At 46.8% G+C, this 15,508-nt stretch overlaps 1 long non-coding RNA gene across 1 annotated transcript; it reads right to left on the bottom strand.

Moving 5' to 3' along the window:
- Nucleotides 1-2,086: 2,086 nt before the first annotated feature.
- LOC128340377 (uncharacterized) lies at nucleotides 2,087-15,206 on the bottom strand. The gene is made up of 3 exons (XR_008313658.1): nucleotides 15,083-15,206; nucleotides 12,454-12,558; nucleotides 2,087-2,447 (listed from the first exon to the last, which is right to left on the bottom strand). It is a non-coding gene; the product is annotated as an uncharacterized LOC128340377 (long non-coding RNA).
- Between the last annotated feature and the right edge of the window lie 302 nt (nucleotides 15,207-15,508).

Genomic DNA, 15,508 nt, shown 5'->3' with positions numbered 1-15,508 from the left:
TAGCTTTTTCTCCTCTAATTGCGGCATAAGCTTGTCATTAATGTATCTAAACCTTTTCCTGTAGATTTTATTCACATGCTCCAATTTCAACAAAAATCTAAAAATGTATCTTTAAAACATTCTTTAAAATCAAGCTTGCCACAATAGCTCAGTTCAGCCATCATGACCAAAGCATGGGTTGAATGTTATGAATGGGTTTAGGCTCATGGTCTCCCCTTCCCCTCCTCTCATTGCACACCTGGATTCCCTCCCTTCCTTTCTGGTTTAAGCAAACCACAGTATGCTGTGGTGTACATATTGGCAAGTGATGGTTTTCGTAACTATGGTTTACCCACAAACTAGAAATGGAAACCCAGTAGAAACCATGGAGCTCTTCTCATGATCAGTGAGAAGGGCTGCTGTGCGGTCTATGGGGAGAGTGGGCTACACTCACCCTCCCCACAGATGAGCAGCTGTCCCTACATGGGCAGGCGGATGGCACGTCCAGACGAGCACTCGCTCCTGTCAGTAGCTCCAGGGGTTCCGGTGCAGGGAAGTGCCACTATGTGTTGCCCTGTCCCCAGACCTCCAATAATACACCGTGTGAGTGCATGGTGCATTATTTGGGCCCTACCCGCCCAGTGTGCCAACCTCAATATTGCCAAAATGGGGTTAGGAGAGTGCTTGCTCTCCTAACCCTGTTTTGAGGGGTGGATTCACAGGCGGGTTTGCTGCCGTGTTGCCACCAGGATTGGGCCTGATTCTGGATGTTCACATACATGTGCAAAACTGGGCTGGGCTTCCTTAGCCTGGTTTTGCACACACGTTTGAATAGCCTCCATGATTTCCAATTCTGGTTTGGAAGCAAATGATGCTTTGTCTAAACACCAGTTTGCCCAATTCAGAAGTCATCGCAAACTATGGTTTGCTCAAATCGGGTGGGGGGGGATGGTACTAGAGAATGAGAGAGGATGAAAAGGCAGTGGGGCTATTCAGATGATCAGCAAAAATCAGGCTAGGAGAGCCTAGCCCGATTTTTGTCGATCGTAAGAAGCACCAGGCTCGCAGCCGAGCCCGGTGGTTCTAGAGCGGGTAACCCACTTGAGAACCCCTGCCTTAAAACCAGGTTTGTGGAGCGAGCGCTCTGCAAACCTGGTTTTAATTATCATGAGTAGCCACGCTGCAGCTCTGTGCCACACCTACTCATGAGTAGACCCCCGGAGGGGAGGCGAAAAGCTGCCTCCCAGCCCCAGGGGTCTCCTCAATATGCCCTGTGTGCTTGCGCAGGGCATACTGGGGCTTACAGGGGCCGTGCGGCCCCCAAGTAGCCCAGCTCCCTCGGCTCCGTCTCGGAGCCGGCAATTGTGTGGGTGGCCGATACAGCCACCCAGGGCTCCCTTCCCACTCACCACCCCAAACCAGGTCTCACGGATCGTAAGACCCGGTCCTGTGAGTTTGTTTGTGTGTGCATGAGCCTTAAGCTCATTCAAACCAAACCAATATGTCAACTAGCCTCTAAGATACCACATCACTTTTAATATTAACTGCTGTTATCATTATTGGATAGCAAGGGAAAGAAATACTATTATCATGTAATCCGTCTTATCATGTATCATATCATGTGTGCGTCTTATCTCACCAACTAATCATCTGCTACAGAGCACAAAGTAGGGAGCCAATATGCATATTATGGGCTGTCTGTCAGGATTTGCCTTGAGCTCAGCCTTTGACACCCCCAAATTTCAAAAGAATAGGGATTTCCAACCAAGTTTGCATTTGCCTGAATAAAAACAGTTTGGACAGATGTAAAACTTTTTCAGTTTCATACCCAAGAGCATATTCATGAGGCTTTTGAACTAGAAAGCCAGTAGTCAAAACAAGTCAGAACCATGACTAGGGTAAAAACAGCTTGTCTTTCTCACAAAATCGACAGCTTGTCAGCTGTAAAGAATTACCATTATTTCCAAAGACTTCAGCTGAAAGAAAAACACTAATAAAATGATTAACAGATTTCCCCCTCCCCTTAGCTGTTTAACACTCAGCACCTTTCCCTACCTTTCAACTTAATTTCATTGGTTCATTTATTTTTACAAGGCCTGTTGAAGAATACTTTCAATTTTTTTAATAGCCAGTTTACAAGGAGGCCTGGCAAAGGAGATCTGCATACACCCACAAATGTTAATGTCAATATCACTGTATAGAAAACAATGGCCAACATGATGCACAGCGTTCCATTACTGGAACGCTGCATGCTGGGGCAGCTGAGGATGCTGTTAAGGACAAGTGATTGCACAAGAAGAGCTAATACAGTTATTCCCATTTGCCTCTAGCAAGGGTGAATTAACAAAGCTTGGTGATGGTGATGGTCAAGAACTGCCACGTGTGAGGACTTCTGGGATGATTTCCAAAATTTCCTGTCCTGGTACTTGGAGGGTATAATTGGTGGGTGGGGAGTGTCTCCTGAAGGGCTAGAACAGAAAGAGAAGCAAAAGTATAAAATAAATTTAAAATTAATTTAAATTCAATTTAAATTTTATTGATGCCAAAAAATCTGCATATACAAGACCTGAAAGGTTAAAAATGATTTTTATTTTTAAATTTTATTTACACATTTTCTAAATGAACTAAGTGAAGTAATGATTTTGAAGTTTTTTATTTGTCCCCGAGCTGAGTTTTACCGATTGTTTTTTGTAATTTGTTTTAGGAACACAGGAAGCTGCTTTAAACTGAGTGAGATCCTTGGTCAACCTAGCTCAATATTGAGGCAGGTCTCATGATCAGTGAGACCTGCCTCGAGAGGGTTAGCGGGGAGAGTGGGCTCAGCTTGAAGAATACTCCCTCAATCCCATCATAAGTCCTTCTGCTTCTGAAGAGGAAAGCTATGTTAATAAAAGTCTCCACAAAAGAAAATGGTGAAACTCTGTAAGGTGATTCTCACGACCTCGGGGAAGTAGGCTAAGGGAGCCGAATCCACCTTCCGGTGGTTGCCTGCTGCCACGGGAGCCACGTGGTTCCCAGCAGCAAACCTCAGTAAGCACCCACCCTTTAAACAATGGGGTTTTTCCTGATTGTGGGAACCACTGGGCTCGACTGCGAGCCCGGTGGTTCCTAGGTGGGTAACCTGCCTAAGTGCCTCTGCCCTTAGCCCGGGTTTGCGGAGCAAGCGCTCTGAAAAACCGGACTCCTTGATCATGAGTAGCCCCCCGACCCGGAGGCAAACAGTCACCTCCCGGCTCCGGGGGTCTCTCCGGGGGTCTCCCCGCACGGCCCCCGAGCTCCCCAGCCCCCGCCAGCTCCGTGACGGAGCCGGCACTTGTGTGGGCGGCTGATATGGCCGCCCAGGGCTTTTGCAGAGATCGTCTGCGGGGATCTCCCTGCAGTTTCAGCAAAAGTGGCCGCTTCAATGTTTGCAGAGTGAGTGCTCCGCTAACCCCATTTTGGCGATCGTGAGTTGCCATGGCGTGGCTCCATACCGTGATTGACTCATGAGGAGACCCCCGTGTGGGGCATCCTGGGACTTCTGGGGGCCTCCAATCCCCGCCACCCCTACTGGCTCTGTGACAGAGCTGGTAATCATGTGGGCGGAAAATCTGGCCAGCCAGGGATGGCTCCCTGCCCATCTGTGGGGAGAGCAGGCTTAGCCCGCTCTCCCCGCAGACACCCTGCATGCTCTACACACTGATTATGTGTAGAGCCTCTGTAAGGTCGTTCTCATACTACTGAAATCCCTGGTGGCTAGGAAGGGCTGGCAGGGTTTTCCCCTCCAGGATTATAACTACCTTTCCCCACACAAGCGAGGGCCCGCTCTGCTCAAGCATGCTGCTCTCACACACAATCAGCATGGCAGAGATGCCTATAGTAGAGGCCTGGAGGAGGAAGTCCTCCAGTATCCCACAATGCTTTATGTGGGTAGCGAAGAGGCTGGCTGTATCTATGCTGACATTCCTGGCTTCCTATAGGTTGCAGTTACAAGGTTGCAAGGAAGCCGGACTGCCAGGAGCTGCTGTAAACAGCTCCAATCGCACACACAATCGGGGCTGTGAGGTAAGATGGGGCTTCCCCGCTCATACTTTGGTTTACATCAAGGTAAAATGACAGGGTAGCCCTGCTCTGTAGCAACAGGGAAGGAGCATTCCTGTGGCTCCATAAGAGCCTTGCTAGCAAGATTTTCTTACTCCTACTCTGCTGTGACTGATTGTCAGAATGACATTAGTGACTCCCTCATCAGTCAAGTAACCCTGTTTTGTTTCTAAAGGGGAAAGAGTTTGACACATTTAATTGCTTGGGTTGTGAAGTACTATACTGTTCTCTCAGGTGCTGTTGGGCAAGTTTTGAGGAAATTTCCTCACAACTTTATGGGAACACTCTGGAGGTTCAGATCCACAAAATAAGACGTGCCTCAACCCACCTTGTAGCAGTTGTGTAACTCCCATCAAGTTGGGGAGCTGAAGAGCCTGGTGTCTTAACATTAGGCTTTAGGGCTGGATGAAAAGGAGCTAAGACTGAGTACCAATGCTACCCAACAAAAACTCAGAAAACAGAAAATATAACATAAAATCTGCACATGAAGTAAGACCCAGGTTAGAGAAGGGAGTCCTGTCTTTGTTGCTAACTTTTGTTTTGTCAACAAAAACCAAAACGTTAAGCCTATTCACACGACCCCGCGGGTGGGAGGGTGGTGGGGGGAGGTTGTTCTAAACTCACCTTCCCCCCAGAGGACTGCTGTCCTCTTTGGGTGTGCTATTGCATGCTCACATGATCCACACTGCTGCCAGCAGCATGGATCTCCAAAGGCTGGGATAATGCGTCCTGGTCTCCAAGGATCCCACAATGCACCTTATGATGAGTGCAGTGCATTGGGGGATTCCCCAGCCTAGGTGAGGCTGCTTGTGAGAACAGCCTTATTGTTTTGTTTAGGGAACAGGCTCAGGTAACACATGCACAGCATGGATGTACTGCAACATTTTGCTGTGGGTCCATATTTGTAAGAACATAATGAGGTGCTGCACATGATTGGTGTGAAGCATTGTTAGGGTTAGTGCAGGAAGCTGTCTCCGGGCAGCCGTATCGGCCGCCCACATGATTGCCAGCTCTGTCATGGAGACAGCAGGGGCAGTGGGGATCGGGGGGCCAGCTGGGGCCAGCACAAGTGCAAAGAGGCTTGTTTTCGCCTTCCAGCAGGGGTCTCCTCATGTGTTGCCATGGTGTGGAGCCGTGCTGCGGCAGCACATTATCAACCAAACGGGGTTAGTGAAATATTCACTCCACTAACCTCGTTTAAGGGGAGGGGTATTTTTGGTCATTTGCTGCCGGGAGCTGTGCAGCTCCTGTGGCAGCAGATGACCAGGTGAAATTGGGCTAGGCTCTCATAGCCCAATTTCTCCTGGTCATGAGAATAGCTTAAATAACTGTTGATGGTCAGACCAAGGAAGGTGTATCTTCTTGTTCAGCAATCTGTTTCATACAGCACTTAGCCAGATGCTTCTAGACACTCACCATTAGGGCAAACCCCATTTTTCTCCACCACCTTGGGGCTATTCTTACGATCACAAAAATCAGGCTAGGAAAATCCTAGCCCGATTTTTGTGATCGTAAGAACCACCAGGCTCGCAGCCAAGCCCGGTGGTTCTGGAGCAGCTAACCTGCTCCTGTAGCCCGCCCCTTAGCCCTGGTTTGCGGAGCGAGCGCTCCGCAAACCCGGGCTATCTGCTCGAGAGTAGCTGCAGTGTGGCTCCTCACCACGGCTGCTCGTGAGTAGACCCCTGGCCGGGAGGCTTAAAAGCAGCCTCCCAGCTCGGGGGTCTCCCCAGTATGCCCTGTGCGCTCGTACAGGGCATACTGGGGCTTCCGGGGGCGGCCCCCGAGCTCCCCAGCCCCCACCGTCTCCGTCTCGGAGCTGGCCATCGTGTGGGAGGCCGATCCGGCCGCCCAGGGCTCCCTCCCTGCTTGTGAACAGGGAGAGCGGGCTTAGCCTGCTCTTCCCGCTCACTTCCCAAAACTGGGTCTCATGGATCGTAAGACCCAGTCCCTTGTATTTAGAGATATACGGAAGCTATTCACACGATTGTAGAAAATCGGGCTAGCCTCCACTAGCCTAATTTTCTACAATTGTGAGAACCACCGGGCTCAGCTGCGCCCCTTAAACCAGGTTTGCAGAGCGAGCACTCCGCAAACCCGGTTTTTTAAATTGTGAGTATCTGCGGCGCGAGCGCACAGGGCATACTGGAGAGACCCCTGAGCTGGGAGGCTGCTTTTCAGCCTCCCGGTCGGGGGTCTCCTTGTGAGTTGCTGCGGCATGGAGCCGCACCGCAGCAACTCAAGATTAAAAAATCAGGTTTGCGGATCGCTTGCTCTGCAAACCCGGTTTAAGGGGAGGGGTAGTTTGGCAGGTTAACCGCCTGGAGGACACCGGGTTCACCTGCGAGCCCAGTGATTCTCAAGGTCCACCGAAATCAGGCTAAGCTCCCCTAGCCCGATTTCAGTGGACCATGAGAATAGCTCCGATGTCTTTCAGCATCTTCCTATATTACTGCTGCCCGATATAGGTGTTTCCCATAGTCTGGGAAAGATACCAGCGGGGATTTGAACCAGCAACTTGCTTGCTCCCTAGGCAAGTGACTTCCCTGCTCTGCCATTATGTGGGATCTGAATTTATTATTGGCTCTCTAGGGTTTGCTGGTTTTATTTGCTTTTTTAATAACTTATACACACACACATATGGTTTTACTTGTTTTATGGTTTTTTTATGTTTAAATAAATAAATTAATAAAAAATATTTAGGGATTTCTATTCCAATATCAAAGAAGATCTCAAAGCAGCTAAAATCAATAATAAACACTGGATGCCTGAATAGGGCTTTAGTGTTGAGGCTAATCAGTCCATTAGAATGAGCTCTTGTTAATGAAACCATGGCATGATTTACATGTTATTCTAGGCGTGTGTTTAAATTAATCTCACTTAAGAAGTGATTGCTTGGTGCTACAACTATAGTTTGTGACCATCTTTAACAGACATAATCTGTACGTCAATTTCTGTTCCTCAGTATATCCTTTTCATAACAGGCATTTCAATCAAGCAAGATTCATAAAGATATACAGTGTCTAGTGAATAAGCAACACAGAAGGTGCAATAAAGGACGACTCGAATTTTGCTTTCTCACAATACTACATTTACTTTGGAAGAACTACCATAAAAATGCTCTGACATACTGACTTATAAACCATACGCAAGTACTTTATAATCTAATCAGACTTTGTGTTTAGATGACTTGAAAAATACAAGGTTGGCCATTGTATGCTTGTGAAAGAATTATGAGCTGTGGTTTTCCTCAACTAAGTGAAAGGATGTCTTCCTTCATTCAGATTTCCCTGCCAGGTCCGGCAAACAATCAGTCACCAGAACAAATATTTATTAGAAAGAAAGGGAAACTCTTTAAAGAAAGCCTTTTCTTTCTTTTGGGCCAGGGAGTTAACTGACCACGACTTAGTCTCCTGCAGACATGGTTTCCCCACATAACTCTTACCTCAGAGGACAATGCCTTTTTTCAACAGGGTAGAAGTCCATTAAATCATAAACAACAATGTGCTCAGATCTGATAAATGCTGTAAAAGATTCCAAAACTAACCTGCAAGCTATATATGCAAAGGATTTTTTTAAAGACATGAAAATCCCAAATTGTTGTAAACATATTTTCCTGTCATTCATAACTGATGGGTGGGTGCGGGGAGAGGTGGAATGTAAGGAAGTGCACGAAACGGATTTTGTGTTTCATTTCAAGCTCGAAACTCAATGCAAACAACCGAAACGTTTTGTCGAAACAGCGGTCATACTGGCTGTTTTGACGGAACACATCTCAAAATGTTTTGAGTGTTTCAGCCATAGGAAGCAATGGGGAAAATCAAAAACCCCATTGCTCCCCATGGGTAGCTCATAGAGACAACTTAAGTGGGTTGGGTGGTAGGGCAATGGGTTAGGGTTTCTTTTGTGGGTTGGGTGGTAGGTAGCACCCATCATGTCCTACCACACAACCCACTTTGGTGTCCTTAGAAGCTACCCATGGGGAACAATGGGGTGTTTCGAGTTTCTCCATTGTTCCCTTCTGGTCGGAACAAGCTGCACTCACAGAGTGCACACACAAGTTTTGCACTGAAATTTGAAATGCATTTTGCAACCCTGCCTTGAAAAATACTGCAAAAGCACACAGTAAAAGGGAATCTGTCCCTCCCAACACAAAATACACATTTCAAACACAGTCCCAAAATGGCCAAAGAAGACTCACTAACCCAGAATCCACTACCAGCCACAGTGCAGTAACATCATTGGCACATCATGGGCACTCTCTCATGCAGAATTATGACTCCTTACTTCCTAGTATTGCAACAGCTGCCACAGCAGCACCCTTAGCTGCAAGCACAGCCATAAACTCAACTAAAGCAACTTCAGCCACATTTCCACTGACTCCACCTTGAAAAGCAGATTGCAGATCAGATCAGAGCAGTGAGTGCAGCACAAGTTTGTCTCAAGCCCAGAATCTGAGACCCAGCAAAATCAGATATGTATAGCAGCAACAGCACAGCATATTAGTGCTGGAAAACCCACAAAATCAAACTTTCCTTCCTTCCATTCTGACGTATCCTCTTCAAGAGAGGCTCTCTCTGCCTCCCAGTCCCTATACATATTGAAACGTTCTCCTCATCCCACCGCTCCTCTACAGGATCTCTACTGGGACAAACTTCTAAACAATTTTTTTTTAAAGATACTGGATAGAATACAAGAAGAAGTAAAACTGGATGTCATTAATAAATATACCACCCTTTCAGACAAATGAAATGAACTCAGTGGCCACAACCTGGAAACTAGGGATCTGCGAACCGGTTCGGATCTGAACTGGTTCGGATCCGAATTGGTTCTGGTTCGGCGTTTCGGATCCGAACCAAACCACCCCCGGTTCGGTTCGGATCCGAACCGAACCAGGGGTGGTTCATTTCGAACCAGTTCGGACCGGTTTGGACCCCTGAAAATTGGTAGGTTGGTAGCTGGCACCCAGGGGTACCTGTCACCCAAACCCCAAAGCAATCGGACACTCGTACGATTTTTTTATGAATTTTTGAAAAAAAAAATTCCCCTCATAGGATATAATGGGATTCGAACCAGGCCATTATTACTTATTGTGTAGCACCCATGGGTGCCAACAACCATGCAAACCCTGAAGCAATCAGACACCCCTATGATTTTTTATGAATATTTGAAATATTTTTAATTATTTTTCACATAGAGTATAATGGGACCCGAACCAGTCCATATCCTCTGTTGTGGAGCACCTAGGGGCACAAAAGCAGGGTGGGTGGTAGAAAGACAGGGGTGCCTACCACACAAAAAATCCCAAGGCAATTGGACGCTCCACTGATTATTGGTGAATTGTTAAAGTATTTTTGAATTCCTCATAGAGAATAATGAGGATTGCAGTAAATGTATAGCTTCACGTCGGGGGGAAAGGGGTGTCGTAGAGTGGAGTGTGGTGGGTGGTAGTTCCTAGGGTGGGCAAGGAAGCTACCTGAATTATTTGAAAGGAATTGGGCAAAAGGGTGATTTTTGGTTAATTGTTGAAATTTACATGTCTTTAAGGTTTCCCCCCATTAGATATAATGAAGGGTGTATCGCTTCACGTCGGGGGGAAAGGGGTGGCCTAGAGCGGTGTGGGGTTGGTGGTGGTGCCGCTTAGGGGAAGGGAAGCTACCTGAATTTTTTCAAAGGATTTGGGCAGATGGCTGATTTTTTGGTTAATTGTTGAAATTTACGCGTCTTTAAGGTTTTTCCTCATAATAAGTTATAATGGAGCTTTCAGCAGCCCCATAAGTGCACTTGGGTGGTGCTGCGGCGGCCCAGAGCGAGTGGTGGTGTAGTGCACATAGGGTGCCAACCACCCCCATGGGTTTCTAACCCATGGAGTACAGGGTTCTCTTGTTTCTGAGGTATTGAGTGTGGATTCTATAATAGCAAATGAGATTTTCAATGAGACACCATGAATCCACTCTAATATGCTATCATAGAATCCACACTCAATACCTCAGAAACAAGAGAACCCTGGGAGCGGCAGGGAGCGGGCGGGCGGACGGACGGATGTCTCGCTGCCGCCCGCCCGAGCGCGGTTTCTCCTCCGGTCCGGGCGAGATTTAAGTGGGCTTCAGCGGCAGCAGGGGGCTTCGAGGGGGCGGCAGGGAAGCACCCTGCCGCCCCCCGATTTTTAAAATGAGGAGGAGCAGAGCCATAATTAGTAATAGAAACGGGCGGCGAGGGATCCTGCCGCCTGGATTTCTTGCAATATTTACAGCGCCAAAGCAGCAAAGGGCGGGAGGGGTAAGTAAAGCCCCCCCCCTTAATGGAACCCCCCACCCTAACCCTCCCAAACCAAAACCACCCCTTCTCCAGACCGGTTCGGAGGCCAGTAGAATGGCCTCCGAACCGATCCGTGCACACCCCTACCTGCCACCACCTCCCTCCTCCTCCTCCCAGCTGGTAGATGGCTTTGCCCGCCATCTGCCCACCTCCTCGCTGCTGCCATTATTTCTCCCTCCCACCACCTCCTCTTCCTGGCCGGTGGGGCTTCGCCCACCATCCACCCACCTCTTCTGGCCAGAGGGGCTTCGCCTGCCAGCCCTCCACCTCTGCATCCTGACTGCCGCCATTATTTCTCTCCACTTCAATGCTGGAACTCTTGCACACTCTAGAGCATCTGCGCGTTAATACTTGATTGCTCCCCTCACCTCAGAGATCTCCCCACCCTCACTTGAGCTGCACTCCTGATCCTCCTCCTCCATCCTGTTGCTTCCATCCCCCTCACCCTTCTTGATCATGGCTGCAGCACTGCTGCCACCTATTGGCCATGCTGCAGCCCCCTATCCTCAGAGATCTCCCCACCCTCATCTGAACCCCGCTCCTCCTCCACCCTCCAGGAGCAGCAGCAGTGGTTGACCGGGCCGTTCCTTGCTGCTGCCACCACCATGGCTGCTCGTTTCCCCTCAGGCCGCTGACAGGCCCGGGCCCATCCCTTGCCTGCCAGCCTCCCTCTGACAATGGCCTCGGTAGCCCCAAACAGCAGCAGTGGTTGACTGGGCCCTTCCTTGCTGCTAGTGCTGCCATGGCCACTCATTCCCCTCAGGCTGCTGACAGGCTCAGGCCCGTCCCTCACCTTTCCTTCTGTCTCTCTTCCCCCTCCCTTCTTTTTCTCTTTCTCTCTCCTCCACTCGCTCTTCCCCTCTGTCTTTCTTCCCCCTCCCTTCATGTTTTTTATCTCTCCCTCCCTCCCTGTGTTAACAGATCTTGTTCATCTTGTTTCCTCATTTAATTCACACAACGGCAACCTCCTTCTCTTGAAGGGGCTCTTTCCTGCCTCACAACCTGTCTTTTTGCAAAGCCCTGCCTGCTATCCTTATCTATCTATCTATCTATCTATCTATCTATCTATCTATCTATCTACCGATAGATAGATAGATAGATAGATTCCTCTCCTCTACAATCAAGAACATCTTCCGACCAGTAACAGTTGCATTCCAACTGACCTTAACCATCACAGGCTGCTCCTCCTTACCTGCATAGGGAATCCCGATTGCCCAATTATCGCAGTGCCACAGACTCCTCCTCCCTATCTGCATATGGAATCCCCTTTGCCCAATCACCATGGTGCTGCTGTTCTCACAGGCTCCTTTTCCCTATCTGCATATGGAATCTCAACTGCTCAATCAGGTGCAAACTCTGTCAGCCAATCACCTCCTTTCTACCACGTCCCCACGCATGGCCCGTCTTAGAGAATTAATAATATAGATAAACACTAATCAATGAATCACTGAGAATCATCTGTGAATTTTTTAAATGGCATCATTCACTCTGTAAAATAGACTTTTGAAAAGCGAGCAGAAGAATGTGTTCACCCTATTTTTGCATGCTAATCTGTTTGCGAAATGGTATCCATTTTTGCCCCTAAGCATTCGTGACAACTCATCTCCAAATGAAGGGGTAAGAAAACTTCCTTAAGGATAAGTCTCAGTCATCTGCTGTCACTGGTGTCAGGGTTAAGATGTGATCCTGGAAAGGTTATCAGCCTGTAATTAGGGATTTGTAATTACCTAATGAGAAACTAAATCTTTTCTGCCCCACCATTCAAATAAATGCAAAATCAAAGTAGGTTATGCTAACTGGTGGATCTTATTGATGGAGGCCATAATCTGAAGAGTGCCCTGGTTTCTTCTGGTCATTTCTAATGAGGCATAGTCAGCCAATTGTGAGGTCACCATGGCTGTCACTTCAGTATTACAGTAGCTACGACAGAAGAACAGGCATTTGCTCATGATATGTCTTACTCTGATTAAAAATTGTGCCTGGTAATAAGTCTGAGGAGGAGACATATAATAGAAATCTGCACATCTTCGTGAGTCTGAGGGAACTGGATTCCAACAGTGATTAGTGGATTGTACTTACTCGATCAGTGGTTTCCACTATGAAGTGAGGCATCTGTTGTTTGTGTTTTTGTTTGTACAAAATATAGGTCAAATTCTAGCATCTACTTAATGCTAATACTGCTTTCTGAGAGAAAGAGAGAGAGAGAGAGAGAGAGAGAGAGAGAGATGGAACTGAATGACATCAGCACAGACCAATTGATTATGAGTTTATAAGATGAAATCATAATGAGTGAAAATATCAGGTGGCTATAGTTGGCCACTGAGTACACTGAATGCAGAGTCTACTGAATGCAGACCTTTTAAATGGACATTAAGGTTTAATGCATATCAATATGATTGTAATATTTTCTAGGCTACGCCATAAACCACCAATGCAGTAAATAATGCACCAGTTGCATTGGAGAGCCTTTGAAATAGGAGGGAGGAAATCAATTTTGAATATAATGTAATGTGAAAAGTAAACCTAAGTGAAATGTTACAGTCTTGATGTAGCATGATAGAATAAACACTGTTTTCACAAGGAGCATTTCAATCAGTTTTTGCATTCTACTAAAAGAACTACACAGACTAGAGGGTACATTCTGTTTCAAAGGCTTGTCTTCTGCTTTCTGTCTCCCATTAATGGCATCCACATGTTACATTTGACACTAAAAGGGGTTGTTAGATTAACTTCTAAAAACACCCAGTATGTCATGGGTAACCTCAGTTCAGTCATGGCTACATTATCTAGTTAAATATAGTAGTCTTCACACTTCTCCTCCATCCTATTTACCTGGATTAGAGTTGATAACTATGTTTAAAAAACCAGCATTACAACATATTGACACTGGCTGACATTCAGACTAATGCTGGATATGTACAACAAAGGAAGCACATGTAGCACATTCCAAACTGAAGCAGCATGGGCACTTGCACAGGAGGGGAAATTATTGCCAGTCTCCCCTTCCCTCTGAAGTGATCAGTGCCACCCAAAAATATGTCCCTAAGTGTTGCACAGACCTTAGGGACATGTTTTTTTGGGGTGACACAAGTGCTTCAGAAGTAAGGGGAGACTGGCAAAAATTGTTCTCCTTTAGTCTAGAATACAGCACACCACATGCATACTTCCTTTGCTGTATGTGTGCTATGTTAGTCTGAATGTCAGCCTCTGATTCCATGAAGGGTGAGCTGTACCTGGAAGCAATTTCATGGTGCAGATTCTAGGGGTGTAAAATTTGGATTTTTGGTGTTTCGATTCAGATCTAAATCGAAACAACCCCGCTCTGTTTTGTATCAGAATCTGGCCCATCCGAATCACCCCTGATTCGATTAGGATCCGAATTAATCCGAATCCGAATCGATTTGGATTTTAAAAAAAGGGTCCTGGGGCCAGAAGAGTGGAGTGGGGTGGTAGTGCCCAATGGGTGGAGGCTACCACCCAAATTTCAGGGGGATTGGCCAAAGGGCTGATTTTTGGTGAATTTTTGAAGTTTTAGTGTCTTTGGGGCAGATTGGGGGCATAACGTGGGATCTGGGGCAGAAGAGTGGGGTGGGGTGGTAGTGCCCAATGGGTGGAGGCTACCACCCCAATTTCAGAGTGATTGGGCAGAGGGCTGATTTTTGGTGAATTTCTGAAGTTTACGCATTTTTAAGGTTATCCCCCATTAGGTATAATGGAGGGTGTATTGCTTCACGTCGGGGGGAAAGGGGTGGCCTAGAGCGGTGTGGGGTTGGTGGTAGTGCAGGGTAGGGGCAAGGAAGCTACCAGATTTTTTTCAAAGGATTTGGGCAGAGGGCTGATTTTTGGTGATTTCATTTGTTGGAGTTTTGTTGCTTCTGAGGTGTTCTGAGTGTGGATTCTATGATAGCAAATGAGATTTTCAATGAGACACCATGAATCCACTCTCATTTGCTATCATAGAATCTACACTCAGAACATCTAAGAAACAACAGAACCCTGTACCCCATGGGTTAGAAACCCATGGGGATGGTTGGCACCCTATGTGCACTACACCACCACTTGCTCTGGGCCACCCCAGCACCCCCCAAGTGCACTTATGGGGCTGCTGAAACCTCCATTATACCTTATGAGGAAAAACCTTAAAGACGCGTAAACTTCAACAATTCACCAAAAATCCCCAAAAACCCGATCCCCGCAGCCCCGGCCGGCTCTGTGATGGAGCCGGCAGTCGTGTGGGCTGCCAATCCAGCCACCCAGGGCTGCCTCTTGATTGTCTGCAGGGAGAGTGGGCTAAGCCCGCTCCCCCCGCAAACCCCCTTACAGCTCTTCACACTAATTGTGTGAAGAGCCTCTATGTCTGTGGAATAGGTTCGTGAAGTAGTTAGAGATTTTAGATTTTGATACTGGTTGAAGATTTTAAATTCTTGGCATTGTTGATCTGCTGTACTTTTCCATTTGCATTGACTGGATTTTGATTTGTTATGCCTTGACTCTAATTTATTTTTGCATAGATTGTATAGTTGAATGCTGTTTTGTTGATACTGTAATGCCCATTAGGTTAAAAGGTTGCCAAGGCTCATGTGGTTTTATAAGTGCAGCAGAATTTCCCCTTCATATATGTTTTGATGTCTTGTGTTACAAATGTTTGTGGTACAATCTGATCACAAATTAAAAATAAAATTAGCAATTCCATTCGAGACATGTGTACCTATTCTGTTGCATTCTGAAGTAAATTCCTTTGTATTCTATAACCTTTTTAAAAGCTTGCATTTTGCCTGTGTAAAGTATTTTTGTTGCTTCCTTAGTCCTGATCTATAATTAAATTAGGCCTGTAACAGATGGAAAGAACTTAAGTCTGTTAGTGGCAGAAGGCAGACATCCTAGCTAATGAGAAATCACAAGAGCATTCTGAGGCAGGGAAGTGATCTGCAGATATTGTGCATGCAGGAGAAACTAGAATATTAACACCTTACTCTTAACAGAGCAGAGGAGCTATTCTAATATGTTTAAATAAATCTAACTACAGGTGAACCTTGTTATATACGGAACTGGTACCTGTGGTTTCACAAATCCATGGTTGGGTATTTGACACCCTACCTTGGCATATGTGGAAAACAGATGGTTAGTTTTTGCG

Source organism: Hemicordylus capensis, chromosome 1 (genome assembly GCF_027244095.1).
Source record: "Hemicordylus capensis ecotype Gifberg chromosome 1, rHemCap1.1.pri, whole genome shotgun sequence".
NCBI classification, from domain to species: domain Eukaryota; kingdom Metazoa; phylum Chordata; class Lepidosauria; order Squamata; family Cordylidae; genus Hemicordylus; species Hemicordylus capensis.
Note: the sequence above shows the minus strand (reverse complement) of the source record. Positions and strands in the feature narration are given on the sequence as shown.